Consider the following 17,127-nt stretch of genomic DNA (forward strand, 5'->3'; position numbering starts at 1 on the left):
TTTCAATTTATTTTTTTCTAAAAAAATTTTAACCCCTCTCTCTTCGCTGCCAGCATGGCGGGAAGAGAGAGAGAGAGAGCCATGTGGTAAAGGGAGGGGGCATGCAGCCCAGGTGGCAAGTGGTACCGCCGTGCCACCTCTCCCCCCCTCCACCTATAAATTTTCCCTCCTCTGCTGTAGGTTGGGGGGGCTTGGCTCCTCTTGGCTTTCTCGAGACTCTTCTCCTCCCCATGTTGGGTGCGGTCAAAACCCTGTCCTCTGCGCCTACGATAGTGGCATACCTCATCAACGACATGCTTTTTCTCCCCCATCATCAGAATTTTTTCCCAATCAGGTTATTAAAGCATGCCACCCCTGCCTTCCTTTACGTCAGCACTTCCATTCTTCATTGACTTCAACGAAACCCCCCCTGACATGATCTGCGTAAAGGAGGTTCAAGATGGATTGGTGGTGGCTATCCCGTAGTTCCACCCAGCGATCAAGGTGGCTGGCAATAAGGGGTTGGAGAGGTATCGATGGGTGATGGCGAGACATCTTTCAAGAGGAGAAGGAGGGTGAGAGAGAAGAGTGAGAAGAGAAGGAGAAGAGGAGAAGAGAAGAAGAGAAGAAAGAGAAGAAAAGAGAATGAGGGTGAGAGAGAAGAGTGAGAAGAGGAGGAGAAGAGAAGAAAGAGAAGGGAAAAGAAAGGGCAAGAGAGAAGAGTGAGAAGAGGAGGAGAAGAGAAGAAAGAGAAGGGAAGGGAAGGAGGGTGAGAGAGAAGAGTGAGAAGAGGAGGAGAAGAGAAGAAAGAGAAGGGAAGAGAAGGAGGGTGAGAGAGAAGAGGAGGAGAAGAGAAGAAAGAGAAGAAAGAGAAGAAAGAGAAGGGAAAAGAAAGGGTGAGAGAGAAGAGTGAGAAGAGGAGGAGAAGAGAAGAAAGAGAAGGGAAGAGAAGGAGGGTGAGAGAGAAGAGTGAGAAGAAGAAGAGTGGGAGAGAAGAGGAGGAGAAGAGAAGGAAGGAAAGGGAGGAAGAGTGAGAGTTATTGGGCCAGCTACTTACCATGGCCCCTAAGCGCAAAGAAGGAGTGAAGACCATGGGAGCTACCCTAGATGCTCAAGGGACAAGTATAGATGGAATTCATGGTACAGTTGGAGCTGTTGGAATTGCGGCCAATAATGGAGCACCGAGTATAGCCAATGCTGGAATTAGCACAACTCCAGACCCCATCTCGGAAAACTAGGTTCTCCTTAGCCCATGGAAGATCTATTGATTTCATTCCGCCACATGAAATGATAAGGTTTTCATAATATGTCACATAAAATGATAGACTTTCACTTAGTTTGGTGCATGATTTGTTAACTATAGTCCATGGTTTACTCCCGTGATTAAAATAAATACATGAAATATTAGTTTCCATTCATAGGATGCAACTACACAGAAGCATAGAGGACTTGCCATCTATCTTGCGTTCCACGCGGAAGATAGGTCCTGATCTTGTATACCACGAATAGTTTATCCTATCCTATGACAACTAATGTTTATGTTGGAGACCGCATGAAATATTAGGGTCAAATTGCATTTAGAATACTAGCACGTTCTTAGACTTTTATGGATCACTTACAAGGAAAGATTATTATACATTATATGATTATCTTTTACTTATGTTAGAGCATAGAGGAAATAAGTGAATTGAGTTTAAACTTTATATACTCAAGTCGCATGAGACCCTGCACTCTAGGAACAAGTACTCATTGCCAGATATGAAAAGAGTTAAAGGTTGTTTAGGTTGTACTAATATACTAAACGCACCTTGTGCATGCGAGATAAGTTTGATTAGAAAATTCTGCATAGTATCGCACTAAGAGAAGATAGAAAGAATGTATGACAAGTCATGCAATATATTTAACGCGCTTTAAACAATACCAAGTATGTTAAAAGATGTGCAAAAAAATCAAGGATTCACAACTTGGATCCTTAGAGAAAAACCCAAGGGAAAGAGGGATTCAAAAGAAGTCGAGTGATTAAACACACGTGCTTGTGAGTTGTTTTCAATTATTGGAAGTGAATATCCTCTAGGCTTAAGCCAAGCTAATAAGCTAACTCTAAATGGAACGTTGATCAAGGCTTATGCTTGGACGTTTCGAGAAGAATATTTCTAAGTGAATTGACTGGTTGCCTTGGTAAGAAGAGATCCCTATTGAGGACAAGTGGTTTATAAGCAAGTGATTGCTTGATGTAGAAAAATGATTTTTTTTTTCTTGATTAGAAATGAAAGGGATGTTTTCCTTAGTAATTGTTTGTAAGATGGGTGCTTCAGCTGTGATTGATTCCCTAACGGAATAATTAAGGAAGGATGGCACTAGCTGCCCCCCGCGAGCTGCCAAACCCTAACCAAGGGGGTTATGAATCTGTGCCGGGAATGTGGACCGAACCCGCCGCGAGAGGTCTCTCCGTGGAAATTACTTAGAGTAGGAGGACGCTTGGGTGCCAGTGGGGGCTCTGGCCGTAAATCCCAATGCCTCCGAGTCCTACACAAGTGTTCTACATGACTTGAGATGGGATCTCGAGGCCTTGATACTAGTTACAAGGTAGAATCTTGGGAGGATAAAACCTTCGGGTTTTATTACCGGGAGACGGAAGGATTTTTCTGCGGAGGCAGAAAGGAACACTTAATTCTTCTGTATGGGCAGGAGGCAAACATTAATCTTAAGATAAGTTAAGGAAGTGTTTGATCTTGTTTTATCTTGTCTTCGTGTCAGTGCCCTAAATTACGTAAAGGAACCTGTGACTAACGGGTTAATTAAGGAAGCTGCTTTTATGTGTCAAACATAACGTGGTAGGTAATTAGATAACTAAAACAAACTCGAGGGAAGCATGGTGGATGTGACCAATAGGTCTATCCTACGGAAGGGTGGTCTCGGTTAGCCAAGAGCTTTCCTCAAAAGGAAATGTTAACAAGTAATGTTAGGGAAGGACGGACGATGACCTTAGACAATGTTGGTTAGAATCCTCATTCATACCATTTTAGGGGACCGGAATGGGATTATGCCCTATGGGCAGAGAGGTCGAGCGATGCATCTCTCTCGTTTCCCAGTCTCTTTGAACCAAGTGCGGTATGAGTCTGCTTGGGTCCAATTGTATCTACGCAAAGTGGAGCGGCTGTAGACTGACGCTAGAAAGCTGTTAAGAAGATTCGACTACTAGGAACCCAGACTTCAGGTCGATCCTAGTGGGAACGGCCGGATAAGTTCCATTGCGGGGCAGACTCTAGAGACCCTAGTTGGCAAACCCCGTGTCATTCCTTGGGAGTGTCGGTGGTATCTTCTAGATTGATCTCTCGATGGGCTGCTATGATGTGTCCCGCAAATTGAGGGACGGGCACGTTGCATGGTCATGCCACAAGAAGCGGCATCACGTCTTTGGACGGTGGGTGGTGTCGGAGTTGGGACGTCACACCGGGGGTTGACGCGCTGGGGCGTCATGATGACAGTCGACGCGATGGGGGGCGACATGACGTGGGGCATCGCGCAGTGGGTCACTACGACTTCGTTTTTTTTGGGGCACTGGATCTTCTCTCCTGCTTCCGTGAGCACTTCTTCATTCCGAGAAAGAGTTGCTTTGATACCGAGTGTGATGAACCTGCACTCATTATGCACTCAATACGGCACAGAAAGGTAACACGATATATGAGCTCAAGGTATACTCTTGTATTATTCAATCCAAAAAGTGGGACAACATAGACACATCCGAGGACTACACCCTCGTAATGCCGCACATAAGAGGGTTTACCAGTGGGTATAGGGAATCACACATAGTGTGGAAACAAGGCAGGTCTTTGAGTCACTACTACTCCCTATATAGGTGCATTTGGTAGCAACGACATGGTATAGCTAAAAAGCCCTTACACCCCCCCCCCTAATTTTACACCACCCCCCTTGACACCCTGCCCATCCCTTTACTAAGCTCCCACCCTCCTTTTACCTCCCCCTAACCTGCCCACCCTTTTGGACCCGCTACACGCCATTGTTCCCTATCCATCCTACCCCTTCCCCTCACACCCATTGACCCCTCTCCTTCCCAAGTGAACCCTGCCCACCTCTCCTCTTCTCCTCCTAAGTCTCCATTCCCTTGCTCCACCCCCATTCCCCATTATTAGTCCTCTTCTTTCCGCCCCCAGTCCCACCACACAGAATCTCGAACCCCCCATTTTCTTTCCCCTCCCTCCCCCCCCCTCTATCTTGCTATCGGCAATTTTTCTTGCCCCTTTTGTACCCGCCATACCCCACCCCTTAGTCCACGGGTATCTTTTTTCAGTTGTCGTTCATGCACGAGGGCGCGCGTAGGGTCTCAGCCCTGCCAAGGTGTTGTTCACGTGCAGTGTCACGGATTCGGATACATGCATTTGTTACAATTTTATATTATTCAAAATACCAAAAACACAAAAAATCTTTTAAAAACATACAAAAATTTAAGTAAAATAAAAAAACTTTCAAAAAATTCATGTAAAATTCTAAAAACTCATTGACATTTTTGTTCACATATTTCAACTGAAAATTGCAAATAAAAAATAGAAGAAATTAAACAACTTGGTAAACATCTATAAATTCCATTAAAAATCCATAAATTTTAAAAAAAATGTGAAAATTTTCCTAAAAATTTGAACATATTCAAAAAGAAATCATGACTCATTTTGATTTTCTCTTTCACCCAACAATTTGTTGTGTGCCAATTCAAATTAGGGTGCATTCATATATCCTACATGTATTTTAAATTTTATTTTATTTACTACACTCCAACCACATTTAATGGTTAAAAAGAACCCATTGATTACTTTTTCCACACACATCTGCATTCTACACACACCAATCTAAATAAATAAAATCAACATGTCGTTCACATTGCACGTGTTTCATGAATTAAAAACACATAATTTTTAATTGGTAATAAAATGAACCACTCCTCACTTTTGCACATGCTAGAAACAACACACTACACACACAATTAATTGGACTAAAACAAACATGCATTTAAAGTCCCATGGAGTGAGGATCACAGTTTAGGTTAGTTTAATGCACCCTAAAACATAATAATTGTCTTCAAGGATAAAATGAACCGTGGTTTTGTTTTTTATGTTAATCACCTAATCAAAAATCACTCATTGTTATTAATTGATAAAATCCACCTTTCCATTAAATCTAAATCCATTCTCACTACACATCTCTTATCTAATTAATGAATGCGATACATGGGATGAGGGAGACGTTGTATCAAGAGTGGTGTAGTTTGTGATATTCATTTTTCATTGCTAGTCATGATGATGTGGTTTGGGATACGGTTTGTCTATTTTTTAAAATTTTTATTGCTTGATACGGGGATTAGGGTGCTTGTTTGTTGCATTTCATGAAGCTATCGGTTGCATGTGTCGGTAGGTCATGCCAATTTTTTTCTAAGATGTGGTTTGCTTGGGGTGGTCTTCTATGCTGCGAACGAATTGATTCTTTATGAAGATCTTATTGGTTTTGTATTTTCCTATTTTGCGGGCGTCCTTGGTGTCTGTTTGTGGTGTGTGTTTTGTTTTTCTATCTAAATGATATCCCAAACTCCTCCTCTAGTCCAATATGTTCCGTTGGTTTGCCGAGATTATTTTTAGTTGACGTCATTGGACCTTATTACTAAGGCTAGGCTCTCCTACTTTGTGGCTCTCTCATTGCCACTTATTCTTGATGATCCCACCCTATGTGATGAATTTTTAACTTCATAAAACAAGCAGTTTGGGCAACATTGTTCTCACTACAAGATATAGGCCTTATACCGATCTTAAAAGTGACGAAAATACAAATAACAAAATTTGTCCCCGTCGTCCCAAAAAGTGTCGTTATTGGTGATGGCATAGAATAGTCGATATCATCGTCGCTATGAGCATCGGTATTGGTGTCAGTATCAGCGTTGCATTTGAGATGCTAATATCGACGCTGACGGTATTGGCGTCGGTATCAGCATTGCATTTGCGACGCTAATACCGAAGCCAATACCGATGCTGATAGCGACGGTTTGCGACAAAAATAACGACACTAATAATGACACGAGCTGTAAAATTTGCGATGCTAATAGCGATGGTAACAGGGAAAAAAAATTGTGGTGGCAGGGCAGCAAGCTGCGCTGCCACATATAGCACTGTGTGCTTTATTAGAGCCATACAAAATAGTTTTTGCACTATGTACAATGTGCTTGCAAACAAAAACAAAGTATACTTAAATCATAACACTGATACATGAAATAAATACATGATTGCATAATAAGTGATTGGTACAATCATTACAAGATATCACTAATACATAGAAAATGTCTATATAGATCAGGCGACCAAAAAATAAAGGTGTGTGAGCTCTAGGGATCCAAGGGCGAGCTATATATCCTCGCCCTCCGAAAGCTTGTCCCGCTGCAAAGGAGCATCAAATGGACTCTGCAAAAAAAAAAAAAAAACACATCAGTCCACCATACAATAATGCATTCTAATTAAACATGGTAACTATGGACAAGAAAGATGAGTGACTTACAGGGCCTCCACGTCTATACAATCGGTCAATCAATGAAGTGAGACTGTGCCTCTCTGCATATTGAGTCTCAAGGCTAGTCAGATCGCGATTTGTAATGGAGTGCTGCAAAGAAAACAAAATGCTATCTGTTAGAAATATGATTGTCAGTACAAAGAATATTACAAAAAAATAAACAAGAAAAATATAAGAAAAACTTACAAAGTCCTCCAAATATGTCCTGTGGCTGCTAGTCCCAAGATGATGGACCACTCTAGCCTCAAGTCGTGCCCTTGCCGCCTCGTGTTGCTGACTCCAACGTCTTGGAGAATTTGTAGCCTCCTCTCCCAGTCGGCGCCAGTTGTTCGCATCTAACCACTCGAGCTTTGCAGCCCCACTCTTGATTGCCTTGCGTGCATCGGATCGTTTGTGTGACATGTATGCATGCATGCAATTCATCATGCAGTCCGTAGAAAATCTATCTACTGAGGCTGGAACCGAAAAATCTTCATGCAAGGAGGTTGAAAAACTTGTTGGCACAACTCTCTCTTGCGAACTATCACCCTCCTCCCCTCATCATTCATGATGATGGCTCCTGACTTATCATCGACTAGATATCCATATCCCCTCTAGGGTCTGCCTAAGATGGGTCCTCTCCCATCTGTATCCACGCTCCTGGGCGTATCCAGGAGACCCCTGTGCATCCGGTGTACTGACCGGGATAATACCTCTCGGAGTGGCACTTGACGACTAAGCAAAAGCCGGAGTAACTGGAGTAGACGTCCCTACAGGTGTGACAAATCTTGGAGGTGACGCAACTCCAGGCTGAACGACGAGACGGAGACACCGTGTCCATGTCTCCATGACATCCACCTGAGCCTGAGCCACGCTCCCTGGAACCACCATGAGAGCAAGGAGTCACACCTATATCCCGTGTCGACCACAGGCTCACTACATCCGTATCTCTACAGCATCCCCTTGACCCTAAAGCACTCCCTTCCTCTGGCCCAAGTCTGGAGCGTCGAGCTCGTCTGCTCGAAGCGGAAGCATTCGATCGCGTTGGAGTAGATCTAGTAGAGCGCCCTGACGAAGACCGAGAGAGCTCCTGGTCTGCCATATCTTTGAATCTTGTGATCTAGTCTGGAGACATGCGTGTGAAGATATCCTATAACTCCTCATCGCTCATCCCTCGACTCATCCTGAAAATGTCACCTGCATAGACAAAAAATGGTTTTAGAATAATCAATTTAAATCATACAAAGCACAGTAATATAAATCCTAAAAAAAATCTCACTTAAAATGCATATCTTATGAACCCTTATAAGCGATTGGTCAACGAATTGAGTAAGTGGATGCTCCAAGTATGAAGTATCCTATTGTCCCATGTCAATCTCCTGACATAACTCCACATACACTGGAAGATCGATAGACATGTCACCACAAAAGGATGAGTCCACCTCGTTCTTAAAGAATTCTTGGACTCCTGTATTTCCATCATTGTTGGCTGCTGCTAGCTCCAAGCTTTCGGTGGCCTCCACCCCTTGCAATATCGATCCCTCTATTTGCATATTATCTTCATCTATGCTCGGAACATCACTTTGATCATATGCTCTCGTACTTCGGGGAGTTGAAGGTATAACATACCACCATCGAGGTTGTCAGGGGTTTGGATAGAAGATTACTTGTTCACAAACACGTACAAGAGAGTTTAAATCATTGTGACATAAACCATGTCATCATATAATTAACAAACAAATGAGTCCATGCACCTGTTCACAATGGGCTGGCAACACAAAGGTGTCGCGCAAATCCGTCCATTTTTTTTCAGAATCTATTTCGAGAAATCCAGATGGACCTTGTCAAACTGTTGCTCCAGCTCCTCCAAGTATCACTTTGAGCCATTGCACATCGAATAGTATCATGGAGAAGCTACGGTAATCCACCGTAACAATACTTTGCAAGTTTCCAAAATACTCCATCTCATCCCCAACCGTGTTTGGATCCGTTTCTCATCGCCAGCTCTCTTGCTCGAACCTTGCCATGATACCATAATCCATTGTGGAGCGCATTTTGTCAATATGCTCCATGCGAAAATGCCATTCGCGCGACCACGCTGCACTATATATTTTGTACTGTACATTGAAACACTCAAATTAGATGTCATATATAAAATTTAGATACGACAAATCCTAAACACCTCATCACCTTTGGACTACATCCCCTTGAGAATTCCCACTTGCTTCACCATGCGCTCTTCTTTAGTGGACAAAACCCAAGGAGCGCGAGGTAGCTGCACGTGACCATTAGCACTCGATTGCGGCCAAAGCACCTCCATCTTACCTACCTCTTTCAAATCCATTTGTGCCCCTATAGTGTCTCTCTTTCCTGTGATGTGGTCCCATAGCAAGCTGCTCACATTCTTGAAAATATGCATGGGATCCAACAAGTGGTTGACCTGTAAGTGGGTCCAATATGGCAACTCGTAGAAAACTGAGAACCGTCACATTCCGTTTGGATGTGATTCCGGGTGGATCATTTTCAGCTCATACCAGCTTGCAGCGTTCATACGTATTGGAGGTCGTCCAAGAAAACCTTCCCTGAGTTCATGATCCTCTGGTAAGAAAGCAGCGTGTCCTTGATATACCATATTCTTCATGGTTCGTGACCTTCAACAGGAGTCTAACTATGGCCCACACAATGGACATGCATGATAACCTGAGGTAACCAAACCTGTTCCAACACCACAACCCAGTGAATACAAGCTTGAACAAGATAAAATATAGATATTACCAACGAGAATGGAGGCCTGCTCATCTGAGCACTCTCCAAATCCCGAAAAGTCATGCATCGTCCACATGAGAATGGCTCAAATATTGGCAGACCGCCGATCATCACGCCTGCTCATATCTTGCACAGTGACCCCCTCCTCCCACAAAATCTTAAGCTCATCGACTAATGGACGAAGATACACATCCATATTTTTGACTTTGTAGTGGCCGGGAATGAGTAAGCTAAGGATGAGATGTCCTTTCTTTGTAGAAATCCATGGAGGGATATTGTAGTTGACAAGGACTATAGGCCACACACTGTAAGAAGTTGATCGCAGACCGAATGGGTTCACGCCATCCATTGCCAGACCGAGCCGAAGATTCCTTGGCTCTTGGACAAAGCCTGGGAAGGTAGAGTCAATGTGGCTCCATGCACGTGAATCCGCTGATATTCGTTGAACTCCATCCGTGGACCTATTTTGTGCATACCACTTGTCAAGCTCGCCATGTCGGACGTACGAAACATGTAGTTTATGCGGGGGATAAGCGAAAAGTGTCTGAGAACTTTTTGAGGGCGCTGAAAATCTGCAATCGCCAAATCAATGATCTCAGATTGAAACTCGCCAAATCGTCGTACATGTTCTATAAAAAATCGACGTTTTTTTCTAATTGTCGGCTTACATTGATCCAAGGACATGGGACATGCTGATTAAGATACGCCTCACGATCTTGAACAACAGGACCTTCATCGTTTTCCATTTTGTCTACGTTACAACAAACAATTTGTTTTTGTTATCATTCTTTTTTCTTCTTAAATTGTTATCCTCTTCTTCCATCTCTCTCATTTTTTTTCTTTCTTAAATTGTTATCCTCTCCTTCCATCTCTCTCTCTTTTTCTACGTTACGACTACGACCACGACCACGACCATGACCACCACGACCACGACCACCACGACCATGACTACAACCACGACCATGACCATGACCACGACCACGACGACTATGACCATGACCACGACCACGGCTATGACTACCACCACCACCACCACCACCACCACCACCACCACCACGACTATGACTACGACTATGATGACAACTACGACCACGACTACGACTACGACTATGACCATGGCCATGACCACAACCACGACTACGACTACGATGACCACAACCACGACCCACAACCATGACCATGACTACAACGACCATGACCATGACTACGACTATGACCATGACCATGACCACGACCACGACCACGACCATGACCATGACCACGACCACGACCACGACCACGACCACGACCACGACCACGACTACGACGACCACGACCACGACCACGACCATGACTACGACTACGACTACGACGACCACGACCACGACCACGACCATGAATACGACTATGACTATGACCATGACCATGACCACGACTACGACTACAACGAGGACGACTACAACCACGACTACGACTACGACCAGGACCAGGACCAGGACCACGACCATGACCATGACCATGACCACGACGACCATGACTATGGGTAGGTTGCACTCACTAAGAATAGGATTGGCGATTCACCTCATCTTCTCTCCATCATCAATAGAATTCTCCTTTACCATTTACAACTCACCCATCTTCTCTCCACACTATTGCACACTAGAATCTCTATGAGGGCATGAGATTTGGATCTCCACAGATACCAAAGCATGATCTCTAGCTTGATAGTTGCATATATACTACTACTACTCATGGAATAAACCTTAAAATAGTTATTATGCTCAAATATATACTTGTTAGAGCATAAATTTGTTCCTAAGACTATTCTAAGGAAGAAAGAGGGCTAATGATAAAAGAGTGTCCTTCCTTGCAAGTGATTTTATATTATATTTATTAATTAAAATTGATAGTTGAAGATGAGTTTCCTAAGAGATCTTGTGGTGATGTTGTTTTAGTTTTGCGAAGCATATATATGAATGATGCTCTTTTAGTTTTCTGTATTTGTCTTTTTAAGAAGACATTGATTTTTATGGAATATCCAAAGTTATTTTTGGGATTACGTTATGAAAAATAAATATTTTTATACTGATAGGCTGATTGCCTTCGTTGTATATTTGTGTGGTGGAGGTTAGGACAAGCCCCATGTATGAGAGGTGTCTTTGCAAGAAGAACAATATGCTAGGAGGCACAAGTATGCTAGGGCTCTCTACCCATATATCCCTTAGGTTTGTTGAGGATCGGCCTAACCCTTATGAGCCTAGGATGAGCTTATTATAAGGTCCTGTTTACTTTTCTCTCTTTCTCTCCCTCTCTCATTTCCTCTCCCTCCCCCACGGTGACTCTCTCTTTCTCTCTTTCCCTATTAGGTTTAATGATTTTTATCTCTTTTTCTCTCTCCTCTCTCTCATATTTCTTGTTCTCTCTCCTCTCCATCTGTCATTTCCCTTTCTCTCTTTCTCTCCCTCTCTCATTTCCTCTCCCACTCTCACTCTCACCCTCTCTTTCTCTCTTTCTCTATTAGGTTTAATGATTTTTTTCTCTTTTTCTCTCTCCTCTCCCTCTCTCATTTTTTTCTCTCTCCTCTCCCTCTCTCATTTCCCTTTCTCTCTTTCTCTCCCTCTCTCATTTCCTCTCCCTCCCCCACGGTGACCCTCTCTTTCTCTCTTTCCCTATTAGGTTTAATGATTTTTCTCTTTTTCTCTCTCCTGTCTCTCTCTCATTTCATTTTCTCTCTCCTCTCCCTCTCTCATTTCCCTTTCTCTCTTTCTCTCCCTCTCTCATTTCCTCTCCCTCCCTCACCCTGACCCTCTCTTTCTCTCTTTCCCTATTAGGTTTAATGATCTCTTTCTCTCTTTCCCTATTAGGTTTAATGATTTTTTCCTCTTTTTCTCTCTCCTCTCCCTCACATTTACTTTTCTCTCTCTTCTCCCTCTCATTCCTTTTCTTTCTTTCTCTCCCTCTCTCATTTCCTCTTCCTCCCTCATCGTGACCCTCTCTTTCTCTCTTTCTCTGTTAGATTTAATGATTTTTTCCTCTTTTTCTCTCTCCTCTCCCTCTCTCATTCCCTTTCTCTCTTTCTCTCCCTCTCTCATTTCCTCTCCCTCCCTCACCCTGACCCTCTCTTTCTCTCTTTTCCCATTAGGTTTAATGATTTTTCTCTTTTTTTCTCTCTCCTCTCTCTCTCTCTCTCTCATTTCTTTTTCTCTCTCCTCTCCCTCTCTCATTTCCTTGTCTCTCTTCCTCTCCCTCCCTCACCCTCCCTTTCTCTCTTTTCCTATTATCTTTAACATCTTCTCTCTTTTTCTCTCTCCTCTCATTCTCTCTTTTTTCTCTCTCCTCTTCCTCTCTCATTTCCTTTTGCTCTCTTCCTCTCCTTCTATCATTTCATCTCCCTCCATCTCCCTCTCTCATTTCCCTATTATGTTTTTGTCTCCCCCCTCTCCCTCTCCCTCTCCCTCTCTCATTTTCCTATTATGTTTAATGTCTCTCTCCCTCTCTCATTTTCCTATTATGTTTAATGTCTCCCTCCCTCTCTCATTTCCTCTCCCTCCCTCTCCCTCTCCCTCTCCCTCTCCCTCTCCCTCTCTTTCTCTTTCCCTCCCTCTTCATTTCCCATTTCCTCCCCCTCTCCCTCTCCCTCTCTTTCTCTCTCTCTGCCTCCCTCTCCCTCTCTCATTTCCTCCCCCTCCCTCTCCCATTTCCTCCCTCTCCCTCTCTTTAATTTCTCTCTCTTTCTCTCTCTCTCTCTCCTTCCCTCTCCCTCTCTCATTTCCTCCCTCTCCCTCTCCCTCTCCCTCTCCCTCTCCCTCTCCTTCTCTCTCATTTCCTCTCCCTCTCTCAATATACACAAATTATACAAAATAAAAATAAAAAAGAGAGAGAATACACTCTCCCTACCTCTCGTTCCCTCATTTCATCCCCCTCCCTCTTCCATTTCCTCCCTCTCCCTCTCCCTCCCTCTCTTTCTCTCTCTCTCTCCCTCCCTCTCCCTCTCTCATTTCCCCCCTCTCCCTCTCTTTCTCTCTCTCTCTCCCTCCCCCTCCCTCTCCCATTTCCTCCCCCTCCCTCTCCCTCTCCCTCTCCCTCTCTTTCTCTCAATATATATACACAAATTATATAAAAAAAAGTAAAAGAGAGAGAGAATGCACTCTCCCTCCCTCTCCCTCTCTCATTTCCTCCCCCTCCCCCTCCCTCTCCCTCTCCCTCTCTTTCTCTTTCTCTCCCTCCCTCTCCCTCTCCCTCTCCCTCTCTTTCTCTCTCATTTACTCTCCCTCTCTCAATATATATACACAAATTATATAAAAAAAGTAAAAGAGAGAGAGAATGCACTCTCCCTCCCTCTCCCTCTCTCATTTCCTCCCCCTCCCTCTCCTTTTTCTCTTTCTCTCCCCCTCTCTTTCTCTTTCTCTCCCTCCCTCTCCCTCTCCCTCTCCCTCTCTTTCTCTCTCATTTCCTCTCCCTCTCTCAATATACACAAATTAAACCCTAAACAAGTAAAAGAGAGAGAGAATTGACTCACCGTAAATATTTGAAGGAGGGTTTGGCGGCTCCTCTTCGTGACAGTAGCTCCTCCTCTCATTTGCGAACGGCAACGGCGGCAAGCCTTCTTCCTCTCCATCTCTCACCCTCTATGCAAGACGGTTGCTCTCTCCCTCACTCTCCCTCTCGAAATGTTTCACGAATGTGCGAAATGAAACGTGCTCGGGTTTCGGCCCGTTTTTTTTTCTCTGTGGAGCGTTGCTATTTGCGACGCTATTAGCGTCGCATTTGCAACACAAATAGCGACGCCGCTATTCCTGCGTCGCTACCCACCGTCACTATTCCTGGGTTTCCTTGTAGCGTCTGATGACACCTCAAGGTTTGGGAAAAGCCTTGTCTCTTCCCTATCGTGGGAAATCCTTTGGAGCAGTCCATAAGCTCTTTTCCAATGTTGATATTCTGAAGCTATTACAGAGGCAAACCAAAGAATTATTGGATGCCAAATGGATCATCACCACATCTGGGGTCTATATCTCCATAAAAACTAATCTTTTTTGGAAACAACTATGTGAATTCATTCAAGACCGGTCTATGCTTGCCAAGACTCCGTCCAATTACATGTCCAAGGAATTGTTCATTGTTTCTAGAATGGTGCTCAAGGGCATAACCATTGATTGGAGTTCCTATCTCTTGGCTAAGATGGATTGACATTTTATTAGGGGGTGACTAGGGGTAATGTGACTAATGTCACATATAGCTCTTATTTGTATGTTTTCTTGAAATGCTATGTCCCTGTCTGCCAAAGAAATTCTATTACCTCCTGAAAACCCTCCAGTGGTTCCTGGTGTGCAAATCAGATGTTGTATGCATACGTAGGGAGTGCTAGAAGGTCCCCAAGAACAAAGAACTCTACTTTAAGCTCAAAATTCAAGAAAATAGATTTGCACGACATGAGGCAAAAAGACCAATTGGGTACAATGTCCCCCCATGCCTTGTGTGAGCGCTCCATAAAGCATGTATTTCATATTTTATTCATCTCCAAGCTCAAAAATAGCCCAATTTTATAATTAGCATGCTTTAGCTTTTCTATTTGCTTTTGTCTAAATAAAGAATAAGGCGGTTGGGCGGCCCAAGAGTCAGGTAGTGCCCAAATACAATGTCCAATAATGAATATTTAAACCGTGTATCCATGCGTATACAAAATAATAAATATATGTCAAGCACTTCAATAAATAAGCGCGCTAAAATAAATATTAGTGCCATGCCTAAGACACGTGCCCATAAAAAATATTATTTTTTTCTAAATAACTTGAATACATGCTTTCTCCCAATGTTTCCCAGCGCCATCGCTGCCTACTCTACACATCAACTAAAGCATTCACAATTGTTAGAAAATAATAAAATGAAACCGACAAACGTGAATACCTAGTAGTCTTCAGCTACAAAATAAATAAATAGGTTGGAACTCTATTCTATCTTTAATTTAATATAAGTGCGCACTCTAAACTCATAAATGTCCATTAATTTAAATATGTATTTTGTGGAATCACCAGCTATGGAATCACCCACTTGCACATTAAATTAACATGATACTCGAAAAAAATAGTTGTCCCCGTCAACTTTTGCACAAGGAATCCACCTTATGTATGATCCCCGGTAAATAAATATAATTTTACAGAATCCATTACAAAACCTCACGGAATCCACCGTGGTCTCACGGAATCCACCGTGGAATATGCCTCCTGGCATTATAACCCCGGGGTGGGATAGCAATTGTCCTTAATTGCTATTAGCTCAATGTGGAACGAGTAGTGAGGGATAAGCACTTAAGTCACGAGCATGCATCCATTGGGCCTCTTCAACAGGATGATTTTTTTAAATTCACTAAATATCTAGAATATCTATGGACAGTTCTAGTGTTCATATAGTTAGTGTCTAAAATAGTTTCAGGTTCAAGGATTTCAGTTTCTTCTTCTAACAAAGGAGGATTTTCATAAATAGAGTGAATAGTTAACTAGCCTTTAAAAGGTCGCAACAAACTGATATGAAAAGTATTGTGGATTTTCCAGTGTTGGGGTAGTTTTAATTTAAAGGCATTGTCATTAATTTTGTGAATGATTTTGAAAGGTCTATAAAATCTAGGAGCTAATTTGACAATAGGGTGTTTCTCAACACTTTGTAATCTTCACTTTTCAATGTGTAACCAAACATAATCATCAACTGTGAAATTCATAGCTTTTCTTTTCTTATTAGCTTGTTTTGTATATGATTGCTGGGCTTTCAGAATCATATCTTTGACTTCAGCAAAAATAGTAGCATGCATATTGGCAATATCATCAGCAGCTTTAACTTTGTTTGACAATGAAGTAATAGGTGTAGGCAATCTACTCAAGGGGTTCACTATATATATATTCTCTGTATAATGTGTGTTCATGGCCTATTTATAAATATCCCAATCTGTGATTTTTTTTTTGAATAAAACATAACCCTTTTCTATTCAACCTGTAAGTAACCCCTTTATATGATACCCTTCTGTATGTAAAAAATGTATAAAAATGGTGTTTTAAAAACCCCTTATTTTACATATATTCATGAGTGACCCCTCCCGAGGCAATCTATGTCCATAAATGATCTCAAAAGGTGCTTTCTGTGTAGTTGTATGTGGAGTATTATTATAAGCAAACTGAAGTAAATGCAAGTGTGTATCCCATGTTTGTGGTTTTGAAATTGTGTATGCACATAAAAGATCTAAGATTGTATTATTTGTAGCTTCTGTTTGCCCATTTGTTTCAAGATGAAAAATGAATTTCGTGTAACACAAATGATCTAAATGGAACAGTTACACATAACCTTTTCTCATAAATTCCAATCAGCTTGAAACTAGGGCCTTGATCATAGGTATCTTTCATGGGAGTAAGGGAATCAAAAGATATCACAGAAATATTATGAATAGTTGGTCTTCTACTCAAGGCATCGGCAACAACATTTTCTTTTTCAGGTTGATACTGGATAAGTGGATGAAAACTTTGAATAAAAGCAGCCCATTTAATGTGACGGTCAGAGATTTGTGGCTAACTAAGGAGATGTTTGATACTTTGTTGGTTAATTTTGATCATGAATTTAGATCCCATTAAATAGTGTTTCCATTGTCATAAAGCTTGTACTATAGCTAGCAATTCCTTATCATAGGTAGAATACTTAAGTTTAGAGGGTTTAAGTTTGCAGCTAGAGTAGGCTATGGGATGGGAATCTTGCATAAGGACAGCTCCTATTCCAGATTCATTAGCGTCATTGACTACGAGGAAAAATAGTCTATTAAAGTCAGGGAGTTGCAATAGAGGAGCATGTGTTAAGGCATGTTTTAGTAAATCAAAAGAC

This window comes from Lygodium microphyllum, chromosome 19 (genome assembly GCF_053477565.2).
Source record: "Lygodium microphyllum isolate KBCC chromosome 19, Lygodium_microphyllum_v1.1.10, whole genome shotgun sequence".
Lineage (NCBI taxonomy): Eukaryota > Viridiplantae > Streptophyta > Polypodiopsida > Schizaeales > Lygodiaceae > Lygodium > Lygodium microphyllum.